Source organism: Myxine glutinosa, chromosome 2 (assembly GCF_964187855.1).
Source record: "Myxine glutinosa chromosome 2, kmMyxGlut1.1, whole genome shotgun sequence".
NCBI classification, from domain to species: Eukaryota; Metazoa; Chordata; class Myxini; order Myxiniformes; family Myxinidae; genus Myxine; species Myxine glutinosa.
The window spans coordinates 24,728,294-24,754,438 of record NC_136262.1 but is presented as its reverse complement, the minus strand read 5'-3'; the positions used below and the strand labels follow the sequence as shown (position 1 = coordinate 24,754,438).

General features: G+C 43.4%; 1 protein-coding gene across 1 annotated transcript in view; it reads right to left on the bottom strand.

The window, feature by feature from the left end:
* LOC137421982 (uncharacterized) overlaps positions 1 to 24,928 on the bottom strand; it is a 164,583-nt gene extending 139,655 nt beyond the window's left edge. Inside the window, exon 1 of the mRNA XM_078773023.1 lies at positions 24,795 to 24,928. The gene's annotated coding sequence lies outside the window, so the exon portion shown is untranslated. The remainder of the gene's footprint in view (positions 1 to 24,794) is intronic.
* Positions 24,929 to 26,145: the final 1,217 nt, after the last annotated feature.

The following is a 26,145-nucleotide window of genomic DNA, read 5'->3' as shown; positions in this document are numbered from 1 at the left end:
AGGGGGGAGGGGAAGGGGTAGGGGGAGGGGGAAAAGGGAGGGGGAGGGGGAAAAGGGAGGGGGAGGGGGAAAAGGGAGGGGGAGGGGAGAAGGGGAGGGGGTAGGGTGGAGGGGGAAGGGAGGGGGAGGGGAGGATGGAGGGGGAGGGGGAAGGGGGAGGGGGAAGGGGGAGGGAAGGGGAGGGCCAGTCAACAATGACGTTGCAGTTCTCAGCACAACAATCGCGACATCGTCCTGAATCTTCTCAACAGCACGAAGCGGCTTTTGGAGACTCACCGATCCTGTGACGCCCTCCAGTACCGGCGTTGCCGGGTGGGGGAAGGGAGACCCATACATTCCCAACCCGTACATTCGCCCTCTCGACTCAAGCTCACTCGGACAAAAGCCTCGCACAAATTACACCGTGAAGGCCCAATGGCCATGTCTATGCCACAAATCAAGTACGTGAGCGAGTCGGGCGCACTGAATTGAAAATATATAGAACGCTCATACTCCGTGAAAAGTGAAGCCAACTGGCGGCGGGGATGGAACATCACGTGATCGCTCTGAGCGAATCAGCGCGCTGCTCTGCCACCGGTCAGAATCCGTGTATAATATTCCTCGCTGAAAAAAAATCTATGTGAAACATGCTACTATCTATGCTAAATCATGCTAAATCATGATAAATGCTAATCATGCTAAAATCTATGCTACTTGCTGTGAGTTTATGGCGGCAAGGAACATCACGTGATCGCGTCACGAACATCATTCGTGATCACATCATCACGTGATCGTGATCGTCATCAATGAGCGCGAATGAGCGAATCAGCGCGCTGGAAATTTTCCTTCCTTACTCATGGCGTAAATAAATATACTGCCGTAAATATGGTACATTATTAAAAAATAAATGTACTACAATATTTTTGAAAAATTTCATTGGTTGCTAGGAGATGGCAGCATGTAAAAACCGTTTGAATATTTGAAATACAGTTTGATCCAGAGGTAAGTGGTATGGTCTTGCTGGTTGGTGGACACGATATGTGTAAGGGAAATTATTTTGGTGTCCTGTATCTGGTCGTGCTAGTTGGTGAACACGGTAAATTTAAGGGAAATGATTTTCTGTCATTCTTCTGAGTGGTTGCTTCTCCTTCCCCGTATTTTTGTTCATTTTATTGTTTTTTTCCACTCTCTTGAGTTGTGGGCCTTCCTTGAGTGGTATTACATTTATCATCATCATCATTGGAATGTCTGTTGTAAAGATACGGACATCAAGTCCGTATCTTGACGCAGAGTCGCAGAGAGCATCGCCATCAAGCACCATCTTTTTATACCAGGCAACGGCAACGGCAACGCACTAACGCAGACCTCGCTCGGCCCCGCCCACAGCGACCTCTCTCGGCCCCGCCCATAGCTGCCTCGCTCGGCCCCGCCCACAGCGACCTCGCTCGGTCCCGCCCACAGCGACCTCGCTCGGTCCCGCCCACAGCGACCACGCCGGGCCCCGCCCACAGCGACCTCGCTCGGTCCCGCCCACAGCGACCTTGCTTGGTCCCTCCCACAGCGGCATCACTCCGCCCTACACGGCACTATCTATATATTATCTATCTATAATTCCAGTAATCTCTGTGTGTCTGTGTGTCTGTGTGTGTGTCTGTGTGTTTGTCTGTGACCGCTGTTTCTCGACAACCACGGGTCCGATATACTTGAAACTTGCCAGGTATATTGCTGGGGACCCGAGGATGTGCCTTTTCAAGGTTTCATATTAATCGCACAAGTAGTTACCGAGCTATGGCGATTTCTTTACCAAACTCCGCAAGCCGTTCGCTTTGGACCAAACCATTGCATGTAAATAGAGGGGGGGGATTGTCACCGTACTCGCAAGCCGTTCGCTTTGGACCAAACCATTTCATGTAAATAGAGGGGGGGGATTGTCACCGTACTCGCAAGCCGTTCGCTTTGGACCAAACCATTTCATGTAAATAGAGGGGGGGGATTGTCACCATACTCGCAGGCCGTTCGCTTTGGACCAAACCATTTCATGTAAATAGAGGGGGGGGATATAATTTTAGATATCTATCTATAATTCCAGTAATCTCTGTGTGTATGTATGTATGTATGTATGTATGTATGTATGTATGTATGTCTGTGACCGCTGTTTCTCGACAACCACGGGTCCGATATACTTTAAACTTGCCAGGTATATTGCTGGGGACCCGAGGATGTGCCTTTTCAAGGTTTCATATTAATCGGACAAGTAGTTAGCGAGCTATGTCCAAAAAACGATTCAACCAATCAGAGAGCAGCGAGCTATCACGTGTGCCGAACGTGGCGAACAGACTCTGCCTCGGACGGCACATTTGAGAGCGTATTCATTTATTTCACGTTGGCAAACTATGTTGGCGTTAAACTATGTTTTAAAACTAATTAAAACTACTTTGCGATTCTTTCGCTTTCCTGCGCATTTGTGCACGCTATGGCGATTTCTTTACCAAACTCCGCAAGCCGTTCGCTTTGGACCAAACCATTTCATGTAAATAGAGGGGGGGGGGGGGGATTGTCACCGTACTCGCAAGCCGTTCGCTTTGGACCAAACCATTTCATGTAAATAGAGGGGGGGGATTGTCACCGTAAACGCAAGCCGTTCGCTTTGGACCAAACCATTTCATGTAAATAGAGGGGGGGGATATAATTTTAGATATATATATAGTACGGGCATGCCCTAGTATATATAGTACGGGCATGCCCTAGTTCGTACAATGCCGGGTACTTCTGCTCGCTGAAAAAAAATCTATGTGAAACATGCTACTATCTATGCTAAATCATGCTAAATCATGCTAAATGCTAATCATGCAGAAGTACCCGGCAAAAACACAATCGCTTTTCGCTCTGAAATACGTGCGAACGCGTAACTGAGTTAATGGCGGCAACGAACATCACGTGATCGCTCTGAGCGAATCAGCGCGCTGCTCTGCTACCGGTCAGATTCCGGTCATATTATTCCGCGCTGAGGTAAAAATATGGTTTAAAAATATTATGAAATAAATTTTTAGGTCAGCCATGTTCTTCCCAGGCTCAATGGCCATGTCTGTGCCAAATATCAAGTACGTGAGCCTCTCCGTTTAGGAGTCTATCAGTAACATTACACACACACACACACACACACAGTGTTATATATATATATATCTATATATATATATATATATATATATATATATATATATATAGCCCCACTCACCCTCCCCCCGAGTGGGCTGCGGTCATCTCTCGAGACTGTAGTGCAGACCTCTGCTGATTTGGGGGAATCCCCTCGGGAGCTCCCTGATCCGAAATCGAAAAATCTAGGATGGAGTGATCCTGTGGATCATCGAATGGAAGAGCTGTATCGGTATTCAGAGCAATCATTTGGTAAATAAGGGACGAGTATGGATCCGGAGCTTCAGGGAGTATCCCCATCCCCCCCCCCCCCCCCCTAACCCCGGGAGTCTCAATGATCCGAATTCGAAAAATCGAAGCACGAGCGATTGTGTGGGATACTGTCTTGTAGTCATGTGTCAAGTTTCAGAACAATCAGCTGCGTGATAAAGAAGGAGTAGCAAAACCAACAAAAAGTTAATGGATGGAAGGACGGACGACAAGACGAACAGACATCTCGACGTCAACAATCCATTTTATAAGTTCATTTCTTTGAGAATCGAGATGAGATGACCTAATAAATCCGAGAATAATTGCAAAAAAAATCCATGTTTTAGAATCAATTTTATCATAATTATTCATTTGTGGAACTACAAATCCATTTATACCGAGTTCACTGTATTTGTCATTCGGGGAGATTGGAGGAGGGGATAAAGAAAAAGGCCGAATAGTTTACGTCATCATGTTCCATACCATGTTCTCCTCAACATGCAAGGCATTTGAAGGATGTTTACAGGAACAGTACGCGTAGCAAGTTTGATGTCACAAGATGAACAGGAAAACACTGAATAGTCAAAAGTCACGTTAAAATTGTTTTAAATTCCAGCTGCTAAAGAATAAATACTTCATTATGGTGAAAAAACAATCAGCGGGTACATTTCCCGACATTGAATTGAGTTGATCTTGAGTTGATCAAAGACAACAAATAAAACAAGAAAGAGCAGAGATTGCAAACCCTCGCCAGGACGTGTTTTTAGTGGTTTTTAAGTCTTTTGTGTTAAAACAAATATGGCGACCGAACAACGTGACCGATGATATAATCTTTTTTTTTTAATCCAACAATTTATCCCCAGATGACGTTCAAAAAATTTCATCTTGATCACATGAAGTTTTGTACTTGTCGAATTATGATGTCATAATGGAGACACCTATGACATCATTAACATATGTTACTCCGCATGGAGAGGTCTTTACAATGAGCCATGTCTCAATTTTTTCAATGCAGCGCTTTCGGAGATATAGAGGTACAAAGTTTTTCGGTTTTTCTAAGATGGCGGCCGAACCACGTACCCAATGACATCATCATCTTTTTTTTTTTCTCCTCCAATTTATCCCTATATGACGCTGAAAAAATTTCATCTTGATCGGATGAAGTTTTTTACTTGTCGAATTATGACATCATAATGGAGACACCTATGTCATCATCATTAACATATGTTATTCCACATGGAGAGTTCTTTACAATGAACCACATCTCAAATTTTTCTATGCAGCGCTTTCGGAGATAAAGAGGTGCAAAGTTTTTCCAAGATGGTGCCCGCACCACGTGACCTATGATGACATAATTATCATTTAGAAATTCTACAGGAGGAGTTGCACCTGTGGTGAAAATTTCCTGTCAATCGGATCAACGGTTGCAGAGAAAATCATATTTATTATTGGGTGGACAACCAAACAAACAAACAGATTGACAAACAGACAAACGGACTCAAATGCAATACCCTCTCCCCTGGCGAGGATAACAAGACATCATGCAGAGCACGATACTTGCAAAATCCCCCCCCCCCCCTTCCCAAAATAAAAAGTAGCCATAAAATTGATGATCTTAATCAAAGCGTGGGTCAATCGGATTAAAATTGATTTTTTAAAGATGAAAATTGATATTAGAAGTTTGACCTTGAGTTAACCTTTGACCTTTTTGCCTCAAAAACAGCTGCTTCCCCAATTCAGCGATGTACTATGAAATTGCTGATTAATTTTCAAGTTGATAGGATGAAAAGTGACGATTTTTCAAATGAAAATTGATGATTTTAGAAGTTTGACCTTGAGTTGACCTTTGACCTTTTGATCTTAAAAATAGTTGGTTTCACAATTCAATGAGGCACTGTGCAATTGCTGTTTAATGTTCAAGTCAATCGGGTGAAAATTGATTATTTTGGAAGTTTGACCTTTGACCCTTTGACCTCAAAAATAGTTGTTTTCCCAATTCAGTGACTCAGTACGCAAATGCTGTTCAACTTTCAAGCCAATCGGATGAAAAATGACAATTTTAGAAATTCGGCCTCAAGATGATGACCTTTGACCTCAAAATCAATAGGCTTCTTCCTTATGACCATCTCTACTGTTTGGTGAAGTTTTGTGACGATTGCTTTAAAATTGTGACCTGTAGGCGATTGACAGACAAACAAACAGACAGACAGAACAACCGACTAATATACTTGAAAAATCTTCGATTTTGCAAGTAATACAACCAATAGACTGCGTAACTCCATAAAAAAAATCGACGAGTTAAAACTCAATTCAAAGTACATCGTTTTGTAAAAACCAATGTCCAACAAAAAATAGCCACCTCCCCACCCCCAAAAATATTAGTGGCAAGTGAATGGTCACGTGACCCAATATGCAAATTTCCCGATGAAGCCCCAGCTCTTCGCAACGGTGCACATTGCGGCTTTTTAGCCAGGTGACAAAGATCAAAGCAGTTCATTTGTGTGCTTCCCAAGTTCTCACAATGTCACCTGGATAGCTCAGATTGAACAAGGGAGAATTAAATAAAGTGTAGTTTTTCCAAATAATATTTTGGGGTCTGGCCCTGTGAACCCTCCAGATGGAGAAAAAAAAAGTTTCAATCTTTGCAACAAATTATTTGCATAACTATATCAACCTTTGCCACAAATTTTGGTCAAAGGTCATTTGTGAACTTCCCCTCTCCAGTTCCCACTATTGCAATCGTGAAATGATCGATCTCTTACTTTTAAAAGGCTTCATAATGAAAGCAAAGTGGTTCCATGACTATCTCATCGCTTCCCCATTATCAGTGGTAAACCTCAGCTAGAGATTTCTGTTTGAATCAGTAGACTATCAAGGCCGGGAAACTGTTAAAAAATTGGTTTTGGCCTAGAAATCTTCTGGTTCTTCCCAATTCTTGTAAATGAATGAATGAATGATCGTTTTAAAGCCATTTTCCCCCACGAGAGCAGGGGTTAGCCTTGCGGGCCCAATGACAATCATGGTTCCCTTTTTGAGGCAATGTTTTTATGGCCGGATGCCCTTCCTGACGCCAACCTTAAGATCACCTCTTACAATGTGCAGGGGGGATACGGTGTACCTATTCTAAATCGGGGTACACACCGGGATCATTCATCCCAGCAAGCTGGTACTCAATTTGCGGACCTGGGACGGATGACAGGCTGAGTCAACCCCCCCTGGCGTTAATTCAGCGATCGACCGGGATTCAAACTCAGGATCCTAGGATCCCAAGCCGGCACCCTAACCGCTAAGCAAACACCAGGCTTGTAAATGTGATGTTGATTTATATGTTCACATACTTGTTTATCCTGAAGGTTTTAAACTTCAAAGTCATGTGCCGATCAATGTCACAGGCAACTCAACAAGTGATCAAAGTGAAACGAGTCGAGGTTTTAAAATAATTTAAGCTGGAAGATAGTGTTATTGCCATCAACTCAAACTACCAGACAACAACTCTCAAAAATGCATACATCATCAAAAATAAATGTTTCAGCAAATAATATTTTATTCGTGTGCATGGGAAGTAGAGCTGGCATGATAGCTCAGAGACAGCATACCCACTTTTGAATGGTCTAGTCCGGGTTTGATTCCTAACCTGGTGATAAACTGTCGGATCGGTTCTTCGCAGGGAGGCCACTTTATCAACGAGTGCGACGTCATTTGAAGGAACTTTAAGCTGGGTGTTGTTTCTGCAAGTAATCGCTGGTGGATCTTAAATATGTCAAAACATCCCTTTTGAAACGAGTTGGCGATTGCATGCCAGTGCCCTGGCAGGATACCAAGTTCCTGCATCGATGTTCAGCAACATCACATCTTCAGGTCAGCAATGATGCTACGAGTGAATTGATGTTGTAAATGAGCCCTGATCCAATATGCATTAACTTCAAGAAAAGGAAGGACAACAGCAAATCGATCAATAAGCATTATGGTTTGGAGAATTTTTTTTTGTATTATACAATACATGGTCGAGGCTCATGGAAGAGCGAGAGTATAATGTAATGTAAAAAAATGTAAATGGGAGAGACACCAATAGCAGAGTATAAGTGAGAATGACATCAAGGGGAGGGGGAAAAGGAAACTTTAGGGGTGGGGAAGAAGCTGCACACAAGCTGAATGAAGCGCAGCAAGAAGAGGAAGGGGAAAGCAGAGATGAAAGAGAAAATGAACAAACCAACTCCCAATTAAGAAATGAAAAGAGGTGAGGGAGAGAGGGAAATCACAATAACCTGGATAAAGGAGTGCTTGGGAATGGGGTCATTTGGGGTAGAAGAGATCACGAGTATGGATGGCAGTAGTGAGGTAGTGCTAGTGGTGAACAGCTGTAGTAGTGAACAGAAGTAGTAGTGGTGAACAGCAGTGGTAAACCTCAGGTAGTGGTGAACAGCTATCTTGAAACTCTGGAGGGAAGAATAGGACTGAACAGACCGGGGATGTTGGTTTCACATGCGAGAGAAAAGACGAACAGATGAGTGGAGGTGAGCAGTGAGCTTAGATTTTGGGAGTTTAACAAGAAATGGGTTAATGGAAGACCATGCGCACCCTGCAGAAACCTGGGAGGGACAAAGTCAAGAGAGGGCAGAGGGTGCAAGACCAACTAGAAGGGCACTCGGTAGAGCGCATACCTCCGCCGGGCTCACCAGTTTATGTCTTCTATCCCACCGATAGGCCGGATCTGGATTCGGACCTGAACCAAAATCTAATTGACTAGTTATTGTCACCTAACCAACGCATCCACCAAGTTTAGTCATAACTCATCCACAACTTTTATAAATACCATGTTATATAATCGCTTTTCGCCCGATCTCTCAATGGTGAAGAATCAGTTTTAAAAATTACTAATTCTCGTATCCGAATCTATATTCAGAGCTTCACCAGAATCAAATAAATTCGTCTCGTCACACCCACAACCTCTACACCATGTTTCCTCCAAATCCGTCAATAACTTTTTGAGATATGCTGCTATATATCGTTTATGGCCCTATCTCCCAATGGTGAAGAATCGCTTAAAAATTTTTCATAGCCGGATACGCATCTTCACCAAAATCTAATCATTTCGTCCTTGTCACATACGCTACATCTCTGTCAAATTTCGTCCGAATCCGTCCACAACTTTTTTAGATGTCCTGCTATATATCGGTTTTGGTCCCATCTCCCAATGGTGAAGAATCACTTTAAAAATTATACTAGCCGGATACGGATCCGGATCTTCACCAACATCTAATTATTTCGTCCTTGTCACATGCACTACCTCTCTGCCAAATTTCGTCGGAATTCGTCCACAACTTTTTGAGATATTTTGTTCACAGACAAACGGACAAACAGACAGGGGTGAAAACATAACCTCCATGAACTGTTGGTGGCGGAGGTAAAAAGGAGGCAGTAGAATACAGAGGCCACTACCCTGACAATGCAAAAACTAACAGGCCTACACCCTCAATTTGACCGCAGGAGATCCCGATGATTTTGAGGGACTTGCTTTCCACGGCATCAAGAAGGGCAAGATGTGAGGCAAGGGTGCCAGCCCAAAGGGGAGAGCTCCATTAAGCTGCAAATAAAGGCCTTGAAGGTTGTCAAAAGTTCAAACTGGCCAAGGAAAGACCTTGCGTGACAAGAATGCCCAGTCGGTGGCTGGCTTTGAAGGACATTTTGGAGATATGGTCTTCCCAACAAAGATCATAGCTGATGGTGAGGCCCAAAAGTAGAAGTGACTTAACTCTTGAAGTGGTTTGTTTTTGAAAAAAAATGCGAGGGTTTGTCAACTATGGCCTGTTCAGCGAGACAGTGCGAGTGTTTGGGATTTGTCCACGTTTAAAGATATATTCCAAGTGTTAGACCAGCTCCTCATTAAATATCATCAGAGAGGGAACAGATTGCTGATTGCCTGTCTGTCTGTCTGTCTGTCTGAAGGATGAGAGATGATACGGCAGAGGGTGGAATCATCACCAAATACATAAGCAGGATTTTCCAGGGAATCAGAAAGAAAAAAATTAATAAAAAGTTATAGATTATCTAATACTTTAAAACTTCATCCTGTTATTCATTTCTATGACTCTTCTATTTCCTTCAAGCTAATCACTGAGATCACATTTATGGCCTTAAGTATCTCATTAACTGCATCTGTACTATGAGAGATGTTTGTCTGTGTGCATGTCTGTGTCACCTTTTTTCTCAAAGATGGCCAAACAGATCTTCATTGAACTTGCAGAGGTTCATCGGTGAGTGGTTCGGGCACACAAAAAAAAAAGAAAAAGTTGGAACACCCACTCCCTTCGGGAGCAGTCTGGGTCTGGGGAGGAAGGGGAGGTCAGCCAAATATATTTTCTGCCGTGGCTAATAACCCCCCTCCACCCCCCCACCCCATCCGTGTCTGCAGCAAGGTCAGTAAATCACTTGCACTGTGGCACATGTACAGGCAAGAACCATAGGCTCCTCCCTCCCCCCCTGCAAGTGGAGGGGGGTTGTGCCCATGACATGATTCTGGGTACTACCGGCATGTATTCAAAATTTGGTGGAGATCAGTACAGCCCTGTTTTTTTTTTTTCTTTGATTTTCAGATGTACACACATACATACATACATGTATACACATACATACATGTAAACATACATACATACACACATACATGTATACATACATACATACATACATACACATATACATGTATACATACATACATACATACATACATGTATACACATACATACATGTAAACATACATACATACACACATACATGTATACACACATACATACATGTATACATACATACATACACACCTACATACATGTATACACAAATACATACATACATACATACATACATACATAGAATTGCTTTATTTAATATACTGTAGTAGGATAAAAGTTATATCTCTTTATCTTCAGCCACAGCTTCAGCCACTTCAGCCACAAAACTTGTCATAATTCAAAATAAAATTTAAAATAAAGCAATTTTTCATAATACTTTGAGCATGAGACATGGAGATCTATAATATTGAAGTATCACTTTACAAACCGTCACACCCTATTTAGTGCCGTGTGACACCAATGGCCGGTTGGCTGCAGGTGTATTACAATCGACCCTGATTTGCTACAGATATGGCCGTGGTTGGCTGATGCTTGTCTACCTTGGCCCAGACTTTCTGCTTTCTCTCCAATCTTTTGCCTGCACCCTACACCATTGTTTTTATTCCTCCCTGTAAACCAGCTCCACAATCTAATCTTTCAAGATACAATTTTACTGCTGTCACCTGTTTACCCTCAATATGAAACGGATTATTTGATTTTAACACTTTTCTACATACCTTGTGAGCTTTTTCTACTTACCCTTTTCCCTTCCCCCTCCAATGTTGGCATGTTCATACTTCCACACTTGGTAGATTAACTCTCATACTAACCTTGACAGCCGTCATTAAAAAGCATGCATGGTACATGGCTTACAAAAGATATAATCAGAAAAAAACAAAATGCCAAACCACAAAAATGTTCAAAATAAAAATGGAAACGCATAAAGAATCTACAACGGCACTCCGTATAGAACATACTTCCGTCAGGCTGAACAGTTTACGTTTTGTATCCCACTGATAGGCCGGATCTGGATCCAGACCTGAACCAAAGCCGAATCGGCTTGTTCGCGTCACGTACCCGACTCATCCACCATGTTTTGTCAGAAGTCATGTAAAACTTTTTGAAATATCCTGCTATATATCATTTTTGGTGCTAACACTCAATGGTGAAGAATCTCTTTGTAAAATTTAAAAATATCATATCCAGGTCCGCATGCGGATCTTACCAAAATTGAATCAATTCGTCCATGTCACATACCCAACCTGTTAAAACAAGTTTCATCCGAATCCATTTAGAACTTTTTGAAATATCCTGCTATATATCATTTTTGGTGCTAACACTCAATGGTGAAGAATCTCTTTGTAAAATTTAAAAATATCATATCCAGGTCCGCATGCGGATCTTACCAAAATTGAATCAATTCGTCCATGTCACATACCCAACCTGTTAAAACAAGTTTCATCCGAATCCATTTAGAACTTTTTGAAATATCCTGCTACATATCATTTTTGGTGCTTACACTCAATGGTGAAGAATCTCTTTGTAAAATTTAAAAATATCATATCCAGGTACGCATGCGGATCTTACCAAAATTGAATCAATTCGTCCTTGTCACATACCCAACCTGTTAAAACAAGTTTCATCCGAATCCATTTAGAACTTTTTGAAATATCCTGCTACATATCATTTTTGGTGCTAACACTCAATGGTGAAGAATCTCTTTGTAAAATTTAAAAATATCATATCCAGGTCCGCATGCGGTTCTTACCAAAATTGAATCAATTCGTCCTTGTCACATACCCAACCTGTTAAAACAAGTTTCATCCGAATCCATTTAGAACTTTTTGAAATATCCTGCTATATATTGTTTTTGGTGCTAACACTCAATGGTGAAGAATCTCTTTGTAAAATTTAAAAATATCATATCCAGGTCCGCATGCGGATCTTACCAAAATTCAATCAATTCGTCCTTGTCACATACCCAACCTGTTAAAACAAGTTTCATCCGAATCCATTTAGAACTTTTTGAAATATCCTGCTATATATTGTTTTTGGTGCTAACACTCAATGGTGAAGAATCTCTTTATAAAATTTAAAAATATCATATCCAGGTCCGCATGCGGATCTTACCAAAATTGAATCAATTCGTCCTTGTCACATACCCAACCTGTTAAAACAAGTTTCATCCGAATCCATTTAGAACTTTTTGAAATATCCTGCTACATATCATTTTTGGTGCTAACACTCAATGGTGAAGAATCTCTTTGTAAAATTTAAAAATATCATATCCAGGTCCGCATGCGGTTCTTACCAAAATTGAATCAATTCGTCCTTGTCACATACCCAACCTGTTAAAACAAGTTTCATCCGAATCCATTTAGAACTTTTTGAAATATCCTGCTATATATTGTTTTTGGTGCTAACACTCAATGGTGAAGAATCTCTTTGTAAAATTTAAAAATATCATATCCAGGTCCGCATGCGGATCTTACCAAAATTCAATCAATTCGTCCTTGTCACATACCCAACCTGTTAAAACAAGTTTCATCCGAATCCATTTAGAACTTTTTGAAATATCCTGCTATATATTGTTTTTGGTGCTAACACTCAATGGTGAAGAATCTCTTTATAAAATTTAAAAATATCATATCCAGGTCCGCATGCGGATCTTACCAAAATTGAATCAATTCGTCCTTGTCACATACCCAACCTGTTAAAACAAGTTTCATCCGAATCCATTTAGAACTTTTTGAAATATCCTGCTACATATCATTTTTGGTGCTAACACTCAATGGTGAAGAATCTCTTTGTAAAATTTAAAAATATCATATCCAGGTCCGCATGCGGATCTTACCAAAATTGAATCAATTCGTCCTTGTCACATACCCAACCTGTTAAAACAAGTTTCATCCGAATCCATTTAGAACTTTTTGAAATATCCTGCTATATATTGTTTTTGGTGCTAACACTCAATGGTGAAGAATCTCTTTATAAAATTTAAAAATATCATGTCCAGGTCCGCATGCGGATCTTACCAAAATTGAATCAATTCGTCCTTGTCACATACCCAACCTGTTAAAACAAGTTTCATCCGAATCCATTTAGAACTTTTTGAAATATCCTGCTACATATCATTTTTGGTGCTTACACTCAATGGTGAAGAATCTCTTTGTAAAATTTAAAAATATCATATCCAGGTCCGCATGCGGATCTTACCAAAATTGAATCAATTCGTCCTTGTCACATACCCAACCTGTTAAAACAAGTTTCATCCGAATCCATTTAGAACTTTTTGAAATATCCTGCTACATATCATTTTTGGTGCTTACACTCAATGGTGAAGAATCTCTTTGTAAAATTTAAAAATATCATGTCCAGGTCCGCATGCGGATCTTACCAAAATTGAATCAATTCGTCCTTGTCACATACCCAACCTGTTAAAACAAGTTTCATCCGAATCCATTTAGAACTTTTTGAAATATCCTGCTACATATCATTTTTGGTGCTAACACTCAATGGTGAAGAATCTCTTTGTAAAATTTAAAAATATCATATCCAGGTCCGCATGCGGATCTTACCAAAATTGAATCAATTCGTCCTTGTCACATACCCAACCTGTTAAAACAAGTTTCATCCGAATCCATTTAGAACTTTTTGAAATATCCTGCTATATATTGTTTTTGGTGCTAACACTCAATGGTGAAGAATCTCTTTATAAAATTTAAAAATATCATGTCCAGGTCCGCATGCGGATCTTACCAAAATTGAATCAATTCGTCCTTGTCACATACCCAACCTGTTAAAACAAGTTTCATCCGAATCCGTCTAGAACTTTTTGAAATATCCTGCTATATATTGTTTTTGCCCTCTCAATGGAGAAGAATAATTAAAAAAACTATCTGATCCAGGTCCGGATCTTCACCAAAATCTAATAACTTCGTCCGCGTCACATACCAAACTCTCCACCAAATTTCCTCCAAATCCGCCTCCAATTTTTTGAGATATCCTGTTCACAGACAAACAAACAGACAGAGGTGAAAACACAACATCCATCCAACTTCGGTGGCGAAGGTAATAAATTGCTTTAAAAAGGCAAGTATGAATACCTGAGTTGAAGGGCATTCGTTTTTTTTTGTTGTTGATAAAATTAAAGGTAACATGTGAACATTCTATTAAATATTAATGCATTGACACAGGGAGTGTGTTGAACACAGGAATTCAGGGCAGGGATTTGTAATTTGTTCTTGGTGCTAGTGACAGCTCTCCTACTTTGCACGAGGGACACCATGGGATCTTTAAACGTCCACCAACTAATGTCGGCAAGCAGGAGTTTCATGTCTATCCCAGGGACGTTGATGAATCGCCCTGCTTGCGAAACAACAGGATGACAATTTATAGCTAGGCAGTGATTCAAACCCAGGCTACACAGCTTCGAGGCGAGTGTGCATAACTCTAGGCCAAAGGTTCCCAACCATTGGTGCACATGAGATTTTCTGGTGTTATATGGCAGACAAAACAATTTTGGATATTTCCATATATTCTCTTTTACAAAATAGTGATTCTGAGATTTATGCAGCGACTTCACTGCCAAAACAACTGACAATGTTTGCATCTTATATGCAGGCCTTGCAGGATGATGAAAATATATTACAAAACTGCAATTACTGTATCTTATCCTGTCTTTTATCTTTGACAAAAACGAATGCGCAGAGTTAAAGGAAAAAAGAGGAATAAAAATCTGCATTTATTACCGACACTGAATGGGCAGGAAATGATACCGACTGATACTTTTTCTGCCTCAATGTGGTTGCCTTAGGCATTCCTCTGGAACACGAGAAGATTGGACGTGGGCATTTTGAAGAGTTCGAATGTCTGACTGACGTCATCAGTGAACGTGGAGGTGGTTAGGGATTTCCAGAGTTCTTGCAAATCCCTGTTCAAATCAATCTCACTGCGTTGAACGAAGACTTCATGTCCTGCTTCCCTGATCTTCCCAAATTTAATGCAAAGCTAATATCAAATCCAATTTTGATTTGACGACCTGATGGAGCTACCTGGTCCTGTCTATGGGTCTCTCATTGATCTCCAAAATGATTATACAGACCAGGATCTTTCAAGAGAAAAATCTGTCATACTTTTGGTGTGATTGGCCGTTTGTGCCCTGGTGGTGTTTACATCGACATGGTTCTGTGAGACCGGATTCTCATCCCTCTTCATGATTAAATATAAAGTTCGAGCAACACTGCAACCTTATGCCCAGATCTACATTTGGCCAATCAGTGGGATACAAAACATAAACAGTATAGCTTGGTAGAGGTACGCGTTCTTCCGAGTGCCGTTCCAGTTACCTTTGTCACCGAAGGTGAACGGAGGTCATATTTTCACCACTGTCTGTGAGCATAATATTTCAAAATGTTGTGGACAGATTCGGACAAAATTTGGTGGCCAGGATGGGTATGTGACAAGAACGAGTCGATTCGATTTTGGTGAAGATCCGGATCTCGATACGAGAATTTTAAAAGTGATTCTTCACCATTAAGAGATAGGACCAAAACTATATATGGCATCATATCTCAAAAAGTTATGGATGGTTTCTGACAAAACTTGGTGGATGACTTGGTGAGGTGACAAGAACAAGCCAATCGGATTTTGGTTAAGGACCGGATGCAAATCTGGCCTATCAGTCGGATGCAAATCGTAAACTGTTCAGCCTGGTCGAGTGAGGGATGAGCTTCACCAAGTGCCGTTCTAGTTCTTCATCTTCTTAGATTCTATTTTTTGTCAAACGTTTTTCACTTTTTGATCTTGCTTGGTACATGGTTAATGCCAATGAGGAAACATGTTACACATATTAATAAAGGCTGAATACCCCTGTTCTAGGGCCTACGCTATCCTTCACGTCCAACAAATTAAGGACTTAGATCATACATTGCACCGACACTTATCACTTGTGGCAAGACTGCAAATCATTTTTGAACTTGGAGTTATTTCACCAGAGAACACCTTTGATAATGTGACAGACATCCTTGTATTGCTTTGTTCCATTTGCCATGAAAAATAAGTGGTTCCAAAATGAAATTGCTCCGTTTAACTGCTCTTTGCCTCACGTGTGTATATGACACAACGCCTTCACAAAATGGGTAATCCAAATAAAATGAAAATGCATGTTCATTTTTCCTGCACCATTTCAGGAAAAACAACAGTGAAAGCCGACGACTTTTCAGCTTGAATGCGTCCAATAACACAATTTATCACGATAGCCGAGTCTGGTTAGCGCATGGATCGAAGACTTCTGTTGTGGACTGAGAGACAGCAGGTTAGCTCAATTGGTAGTGTGCTCACCTCTGTGCTATATGGTCAGGGATCAGTTCGCTTGTGGAGCAAAATCCAAGAAAAACAAGACAAAGCATTTATCAATGCAGAGCCTCGCCAGGGTATATAGATTACAGTAGATCTGAGAACGAGTCCAGACTCACTTACTCGCTGATTGACACACCGCACGATCACAATCGCTTTTTGTGTTCCTTTGGGAACGTTTGAGGTTAATAAGTTACCCAATAAATTCTCAAATCCATAGATAACGTCAAAGATACATCAGAAATGGTTTGTATATAGTTGAAGGTTTATTCACTGTTATTGATTGCTAATTATATGTGAACTAGCAGGTTGCCAGTCCTTTATAATGAGTAGAAATAAGAAAAGTCCAGCCTATGACAACAACATGCAGACGCACAGACAGACACAGAGTGAAGAGACAATACGAATGATAAAACAAAGGCTTCCTCGCGTGGGTGTAAGCTTACTTGTACGTACACTGTACAAACATTAGGTTTTCTTGATTACGAGCCCACTGGAAGGAATAGCTCAGTACTTTGCAAGCCTTTTAGTTTTATGATCCTGGTTTCAATAGATGGCATACCTTGGAGCGAACTTCAGTCCAACAACCAACAGTACATTCTACAAGAGTTTGCATTTTGGCAAGTCCCCTGCAACTGCCTTTACCTGTAACGGGTGAGATTAGGGTTGTGACCACTTGGCCTCATTGACGCATCCACATTTTAGCATTTCAGAAAATGCACGTGGGGATCAAACAACAGCATTTGGATGATTTTTTGTTTTTAATCTCAAAGAATTTCCGCTTGTACACACAGGCTGAGCAAAACAGCCCAAGGGCACATTTTTCATGATCAAAGTTTTCGTTGCATTTACAATCAACACTCGCATCTATTTGAACACGTACATCGCTTTCATAATGCGAAACACTCACTTTCATCCGGGGATTATTTGAGTGGAATGTTCAACTGGAGAGATATCAGAAAGTTTGTTCAAACATTGTGTCTTTAAAGTGCAGAGACACTGTTATTTCTGGAGAAACGGTTCCTTTGAGACGTGTCGAGGCATACCTCCACCGTTGACAACATGTGACTGTGTCTGGAATCGGCTTTCATTTGGTGCAGTAAGGATCTGATGAGTTCTCAAGATCAGAAAACTTGTCTATTCCCACATTCCTTTGTCAATTAAAATCCACAAAGCTAAATGCAGTGGTACAGAAATTTCTTTTCAAAATTCTACAAATGATTAAAACAAACAAACAAAAAAAACTCTAAAAATATTTTGAAGCATTTTTTCGTTTTTAGAAAGACTCCATTACCTCCGCCACCAAAGTTGGACGGAAGTTATGTTTTCACTCATTTGTCTGTCCGTCTGTGACCAGTGTATCTCAAAATATTATTGACGGATTCGGCCAAAACTTGATAGACTGGTTGGGTGTGTGACAAGGATGATTTTCATGACACATCGATCTTACTTTTTTTTTTTAATGATTCTTCACAAACAGATTTGAGCATGTCTGTGTTCCCCAATATGATGCAACCAGGAGCAACCACGAGACTTTGACTCACAAAGGCAGAGGCTCAACCACTCAAAACACCACCAAATCAGTACATTTGGTGAATGAATGATCGTTTTAAGGCCATTTTCCCCGCTACAGCGGGGGTTAGCCTTGCGGAACCATGACAATCATGGTTCCTTGTTTGAGGCAATGTTTTTATGGCCGGATGCCCTTCCTGGCGCCAACCCTTAGTCGCCTCTTACGATGCGCAGGGATACAGTGTACCTATTCTAAACCGGGGTACACACCGGGATCATTCATCCCAGCAAGCTGGTACTCAATTTGCCGACCTCGGAGGGATGACAGGCTGAGTCAACCCCCCTGGTGTTCATTTAGCGATCGACCGGGATTCAAACCCAGGATCCTAGGATCCCAAGCCGGCACCCTAACTGCTAAGCCAACACCAGGCTTAAGTAACGATATTACTTGGTAAAGTAACGATATTAAAAGAAAACAAGAAAGAGCAATCAGAGATTTCAGACCCTCGCCAAGACGTATTTTTAGTGATTTTAAGGCTTTCTTGTTGAAACAAATATGGCAGCCGAACCACGTGACCGATGACGTCATCATTTTTTTCTTTTCTCCATAAATTTATCCCTACATGACATTCAATAAATTTCATCTTGGTCAGGTGAAGTTTTGTACTTGTCGAATTATGACGTCATAATTAAGGAACCTATGGCATCAACATTAACAAATGTTATTCTCCATGGAGAGTTCTTACAATGAGCCATGTCTCATTTTTATTTCTGTGCCATGTTTTCGGAGATATAGAGATGCAGATTTTTTTCGGTTTTTCGAAGATGGCGCCCTTACCATGTGACCTATGATGTCATAATTATCATTTTACAATTCTACAAGAGGAGCTGTACCTATGGTGAAAATTTCCTGTCAATTGGACCAACGGTTGCAGAGAAAATCATATTTATTCTGTGCGGACAAACAGACAGACAAACAAGCAGACAGACATGCAAACAAAACGGACTCAAATGCAATACCCTCACCTCAGGCGAGGGTAAATATTACAGAAGAAATATTATCTACATCCTCAAACCAACATCGGCAAACATTCCATTGCAGAGGATAACCAGACTGCACCATGAACAAGACGTCCACACATGACATACGTGACCATCCAAATGACTCACACGGTGATGAAGCATTCTGTTAATTCATGACGAATCCAGGCAGCGTTACAAACCTAAACAAGGGCAAAAGTGTTTTGTTGAAGATAGAGATAAACGGTTTGTGTTTAATGACTTTGCTTTGGCTTATATTTCTTGCTGTTCTTATTTTATTGGCAACAAGGGGGAAAGATTTATTGAATAGTTCCACATGGTACGCATTGAAAAAGCAGCAAAGTCGACATACTGCTACCATACAACACGTGTCGAAATACAGCACCGGCATATTACAAAATGTAATAATTCATTTAATTCATTTATTTTGTATAGCGCTTTTCCAGAAGCCCAAAGGCGCTTTGACAGAGTGGAAAACATAATGCATAACAATACATGAAAACAACAATTGCAAAAAGACAAGAATCAAGAAAACAAACAGCAGCGATATACGGCATATATATAAGACAAGAATCAAAAAGACAAGACAAGAATCAATAGGGAAATATTTAAAGCAAAAGGAGGGAGAAGGAGAAGAGATAGTCAGGGGTTAAATGCTGTGGGTTGAATGTTGAATGCAGCGTTGAACAGGTGGGTCTTTAGTGATGTTTTGAATGTGGTGAGTGAGGAGGAGTCTCTGATGGTGTGAGGTAGTGAGTTCCAGAGGGTGGGAGCAGCGATGGAGAAGGCCCTGTCCCCCCAGGATCTGAATTTGGTCCGGATGGAGGGGGTCAGGAGGTTGGTACCAGCAGAGCGGAGGTTGCGGGTGGGAGTGTGTCTGGAGAGGAGGTCAGCCAGGTAGGATGGGGCCAGGTTATGGAGGGCTTTGTATGTCAAGAGGAGGATTTTGTACTGGATTCTCTGGGGGATGGGGAGCCAGTGAAGCTTGTAAAGGACGGGGGTGATGTGGTCACGGGTCCGGGAATGAGTGAGTAGACGGGCAGCGGAGTTCTGAATGTATTGGAGTTTATTGGTGATTTTTGAGGGTGAACCATAGAGGAGGCTATTGCAGTAGTCCAGACGGGAGGTGATGAAGGCGTGGATGAGGGTTTCTGCAGCCGTGGAGGAGAGGGATGAGCGGAGACGGGCAATGTTTTTCAGGTGAAAGAAGGCTGACTTTGTGATCTGTTTAGTGTATTTGTCGAAGGAAAGGGTTTGGTCAAAGATGACGCCAAGATTCCGGATGTGAGGGGAGGTGGATACTGGGATACCGTCGATGTTGAGGGCAAAGTTATGGGTGGATTTTGTGAGCGTTTTTGGGCCAATGATGATTATTTCAGATTTATCACAGTTAAGCTTGAGGAAGTTGATTTGAAGCCAGGATTTTATTTCAGTGATGCAGTTTGTCAGGATAGAGTGGGTGTCGGTGGAGACGGACTTGGTGGAGATGAAAAGCTGGATGTCATCGGCGAAGCAGTGGAATTGGAGACCATGACGGCGGATTAAGTGACCGAGCGGGGACAGGTAAAGGATGAAGAGGAGGGGGCCAAGAACTGAACCTTGGGGGACACCTTGGGGGAGGGGAGCAGTGGGGGATTTGCAGTTATTGATGGAGATGAACTGGCATCTGTCAGAGAGGTATGATTTAATCCAAGAGAGGGCAGTGCCGGTGACGTTAAAGGTGGATTCAAGTCGGGTGAGGAGGATAGTGTGATCGATGGTGTCAAAGGCAGCGCTGAGGTCGAGGAGGACGAGAATGTTGAGGTTGCCAGCGTCAGAGGAGAGGAGAAGGTCGTTGGTGATTTTGAGGAGAGCAGTTTCAGTACTGTGGTTGGAGCGGAATCCGGATTGGAATGTTTCATACAAGTTATTGGCAGAGAGATGATGTTTGAGTTGAGTGGCTACAGCGCGTTCCAAAACTTTTGACAGAAAGGGTAGGTTGGAGATGGGTCTGAAGTTGTTTAGGGTGTCAGGGTTTAGACCAGGTTTTTTTAGAATGGGGGTAACAGCAGCAATTTTGAGGGAAGGTGGGACGATGCCTGTAGACAGGGAGGAGTTTATTGTTGCAATGATAAGTGGAGAGAGAGCAGGGAGGGAGGCTTTGACAAAGCTGGAGGGGATGGGGTCAAGAGTGCAGGTGGCAGTTTTCATTCCTATGAGGAGTTCAGAGAGGTCAGTAGGAGAGATTGGGGAGAACCGAGACAGGGGATGGCAGGACAAGGGGGGGCAGGTGGTTGGAGGGGGAGCGGGTGCGGCGGTGGTCAAGCTGTTGTAGATGTTGTCAATTTTGCGTTGGAAGAAAGAGAGGAAGGAGATGCAGTTGTCTACCTCAGTTAATGTTATGTTATGTACCTCAGTTAATCCTGATAATACAGCAAGATGTTGTTTTACAAAATCTTTTGAAACACATTAGCATTGGACCAATCATTTCACTGATGACAGTTGAACATCATAGCTTTATTTTTATATATATATATAAATATCAAGCTTCTTATCTTTTTATCAAATATCAAGCAAATATCACAGGACCCACAGGTAGCTCTTGCCACTGTTGATATCAAAGTGCACGAGTCTACCATTAGAAAGAGGCTGCACAAATTTGATCTACATGGAAGGTGTGCCAGGAGGAAACCTTTGCTGTCCAGAAAGAACATCAGGGCAAGACTAAAGTTTGCCAATGAACTCCTAGGCAAAGACCAGCACTTCTGGAACAATGTGCTCTGGACAGATGAGTCAAAGGTAGAGCTATTTGGCCACAGTACCAGAAGACATATTTGGCGAAAACCAAAGACAGCATTTGACCACAAGAACCTGATACCAACTGTAAAGCATGGTGGTGGAAATATTATGGTTTGGGGCAGCTTTGCTGCATCAGGGCCTGGGCAGCTCACCATCATATAATCCACTATGAATTCTTCATTGTACCAGAGGGTGCTTGAGGATAATGTGAGGCCATCTGTCGGAAAGTTGAAGCTCAACCGAAGGTGGACGTTGCAACATGACAATGATCCTAAACATACCAGTAAATCCACCAAGGAATGGCTGAAAAGAAAGAAATGGAGGGTTCTCGAATGGCCAAGTCAAAGCCGGGATCTAAATCCCATCGAGATGTTGTGGGGGGATTTGAAACGAGCTGTGCAACAATTTTTTGTTGAATAAATTATTGCAAAGTCAATTCTTCATTGTTTTTTGTTCAATTAGATCACCTTTATCTATAGATACTGTTTAAATTAAGATCAAATATTGATATGTCCACATATGTTAAAAAGATAAAAAACATTTCATGGGGTGGACTTACTTTTTCCACATGCAAAATTTGCATTTATGTTTATTTAAATTATACAATGGACTACAAAATGTAAATGTTTCATGATATTTGATGATATTGTTCATCAAACTTATAATCTTTGGTGTGGCACAACCACACATGACCCCCATCTTTGGTGTGGCACAACCACGTGCAGTGCCAACTCAACCGCACACGACCCTCATCTTTGGAGTGGCACAACCACGTACAGTGCCAACTCAACTGCACACGACCCTCAACTTCGGTGTGGCACAACCACACATGACCCCAATCTTCGGTGTGGACAACCACACACGACCCTCATCTTCAGTGTGGCACAACCACACATGACCCCCATCTTCGGTGTGGCACAACCACACACGACCCCCATCTTCGGTGTGGCACAACCACGTACTGTGTGCCATTACTGATATGAGATGGAGCAGGGAAAGGTATGAGGAGGTGCGTCCAGGTTGTGGGATTATATGGGAGGAACTGAGCCTCAGATCACACTGAAGACAATTTATCACAATTTAGTGAAATGGTCTATCAATACAGGTAGCCAACTACGCCGAACTTACTACGGCTACCTGGGAATGGTTAGCCAGGTTGGCTACCTGGGAATGGTTAGCCAGGTTGGCCACCTGGGAATGGTTAGCCAGGTTGGCTACCTGGGAATGGTTAGCCAGGTTGGCTACCTGGGAATGTGCTGGCTCGAAGGACAATAAGTTATTTTGACTGGACAAATAGAGCTCACCCTTTAACTCGCTACACGTGGATTGTCTGAGCACAATACGGACAGCACTTCGGTAACAGGAACTGGTACGGGACAGGTGATGATAACGGCTCGAGCAGATCCACATGAGCGAGTCGGAGGTTTGTCCGCAAGAACATCGAAGTTTTCCCGCGAAAAGGCTTGCAGTCATTGGCCCGTGTTATCCCAAAGCACAGACACACACGGGGAGCTGGAACGCTCGCACAGACACACACGTGGAGCTGGAACGCTCGCAGACACACACAGGGAGCTGGAACGCTCGCACAGACACACACAGGGAGCTGGAATGCTCGCACAGACATACACGGGGAGCTGGAACGCTCGCACAGACACACATGGGGAGCTGGAACACTCGCACAGACACACATGGGGAGCTGGAAAGCTCGCACAGACACACACAGGGAGCTGGAACGCTCGCACAGACACACACGGGGAGCTGGAATGCTCGCACAGACACACACGGGGAGCTGGAACGCTCGCACAGACACACACGGGGAGCTGGAACGCTCGCACAGACACACACGGGGAGCTGGAACGCTCGCACAACACACACACGGGGAGCTGGAACGCTCGCACAGACACACTCGGGGAGCTGGAGCGCTCGCACAGACACACACGGGGAGCTGGAACGCTCGGACAGACACACACAGGGAGCTGGAACGCTCACACAGACACACACAGGGAACTGGAACGCTCGCACAGACACACACTGGGAGCTGGAACGCTCGCACAGACACACACGGGGAGCTGGAATGCTCACACAGACACACATGGGGAACTGGAACGCTCGCACAGACACACACTGGGAGCTGGAACGCTCGCACAGACACACACGGGGAGCTGGAACGCTCGCACAGACACACATGGGGAGCTGGAACGCTCGCACAGACACACACGGGGAGCTGGAACGCTCGCACAGACACACACAGGGAGCTGGAATGCTCGCACAGACACACACGGGGAGCTGGAACGCTCGCACAGACACACTCGCGGAGTTGGAACGCTCGCACAGACACACACGGGGAGCTGGGACGCTCGCACAGCCACACTCATGGGGAGCTGGAACGCTCGCACAGCCACACACACAGGGAGCTGGAACGCTCGCACAGACACACACGGGGAGCTGGGACGCTCGCACAGCCACACACGGGGAGCTGGAACGCTCGCACAGACACACACGGGGAGCTGGGACGCTCGCACAGCCACACTCATGGGGAGCTGGAACGCTCGCACAGACACACTCGGGGAGCTGGAACGCTCGCACAGCCACACACATGGGGAGCTGGAACGCTCGCAGACACACACGGGGAGCTGGAATGCTCGCACACACACACACGGGGAGTTGGAACGCTTGCACGCACACACGGGGGTGGGGGGGGGGGGGGCTGGAATGCTCGCACACACACACACGGGGGGGGGGGGGCTGGAACGCTCGCACACACACGGGAGGGGGGGGCTGGAACGCTCGCACACACACACACGGGGAGCTGGAACGCCCGCACAGACACACACGTGGAGCTGTAACGCTCGCACAGACACACACGGGGAGCTGGAACGCTCGCACAGACACACACGGGGAGCTGGAAGTGGAACGCTCGCAGACACACACGGGGAGCTGGAACGCTCGCACAGACACACACGGGGAGCTGAAACGCTCGCACAGAGTCAGACCCGCCCGGAACATCGCCGGGAAATCCTCCCGACTCGGTGCTCTCACTCTCATCTCAGCTGGACACAGAAATCGCGACCGCGAGGTCCGTCCGGCACCGAGCCTCGAATAGACAAACCGCCGGCTCACCTGGACTGTCGGCCGCTCCTGGGCACAGGTCACCGAGTCGGCAGCACACGAGGACAGTTCGAACGCCGCACCTGGCTCTGGACGCGATCAGAACTCAGAAGTTAAGGAGCAAAAGTAAAAACAGAGTCGCGGATAATGGGAGGTTCAAACGGCAGATAGGAGGAGCCACGGAACAGGGTGGAGGCGGAGCCAGCCCGCTAAATGGGCGGGGCCAGAGGCTGAATTAAAATGGCGATACCAGGATGGATCGGCAAGGGAATTTCGAGCATGAGGCTGCCATTTGGACATTTGGACAATCATGCCTGTGCTTTATCGACACCACATTCATCTATCTATAATTCCAGCAATCTCTGTGTGTATGTTTGTATGTTTGTATGTTTGTATGTTTGTATGTTTGTATGTTTGTATGTTTGTATGTTTGTATGTTTGTATGTATGTTTGTCTGTGACCGCTGTTTCTCGACAACTACCGGTCCGATATACTTGAAACTTGCCAGGTATATTGCTGGGGACCCGAGGATGTGCCTTTTCAAGGTTTTAAATTAATCGCAGAAGTAGTTACCGAGCTATGTCCAAAAAACGATTCAACCAATCAGAGAGCAGCGAGCTATCACGTGTGCCGAACGTGGCGAACAGACTCTGCCTCGGATGGCACATTTGAGAGCGTATTCATTTATTTCCCGTCGGCAAACTATGTTGGCGCTATGTTGGCGTTAAACGATGTTTTAAAACTAATTAAAACTAATTTGCGATTCTTTCGCTTTCCTGCGATATGCGACCTTCCGGACAGTCAAATGAGGACGTCACTTCCGGACTTACGTAGCGGCTAGCGGGCGCCATTTGGAGGAGCTGGGAGGACTCAGTCGTGATAGAGTGAGCCTGAGTGAGTATATCAAGACAAGAACAAGATCTAGAAGGAGGTATGTACGGTGCGATTCATATAATATATTGTTTAGTTATCGTCGATGAGGAATTTGGGGGCCCGATTAACTGCAGCGCCATCCGAGCTGCGGCGTCGGGACGATACATTCATTGTACGGTAACATCACGCACTTACGGGCACGTCCTATATATATAGTACGGGCATGCCCTAGTTAAATATAATTCCACTGGGAGGAGTGGGACAGGGACATCACCATTCTTCTTAATTTCTCATATAATATTATATAGTATACAACTATTATATTATACATTCCCTATTTTTATTATTCTTAACCATCCCCAGCAGAAATCTTGCAATAATTTACCCAATCTATGAAAGTATTTACACTTTCCTGATACCATCTGATCAGGATCTGATCTGATCCCTGATCCCATCTGATCCCTGACCTGACACATACATCTGATCCCTG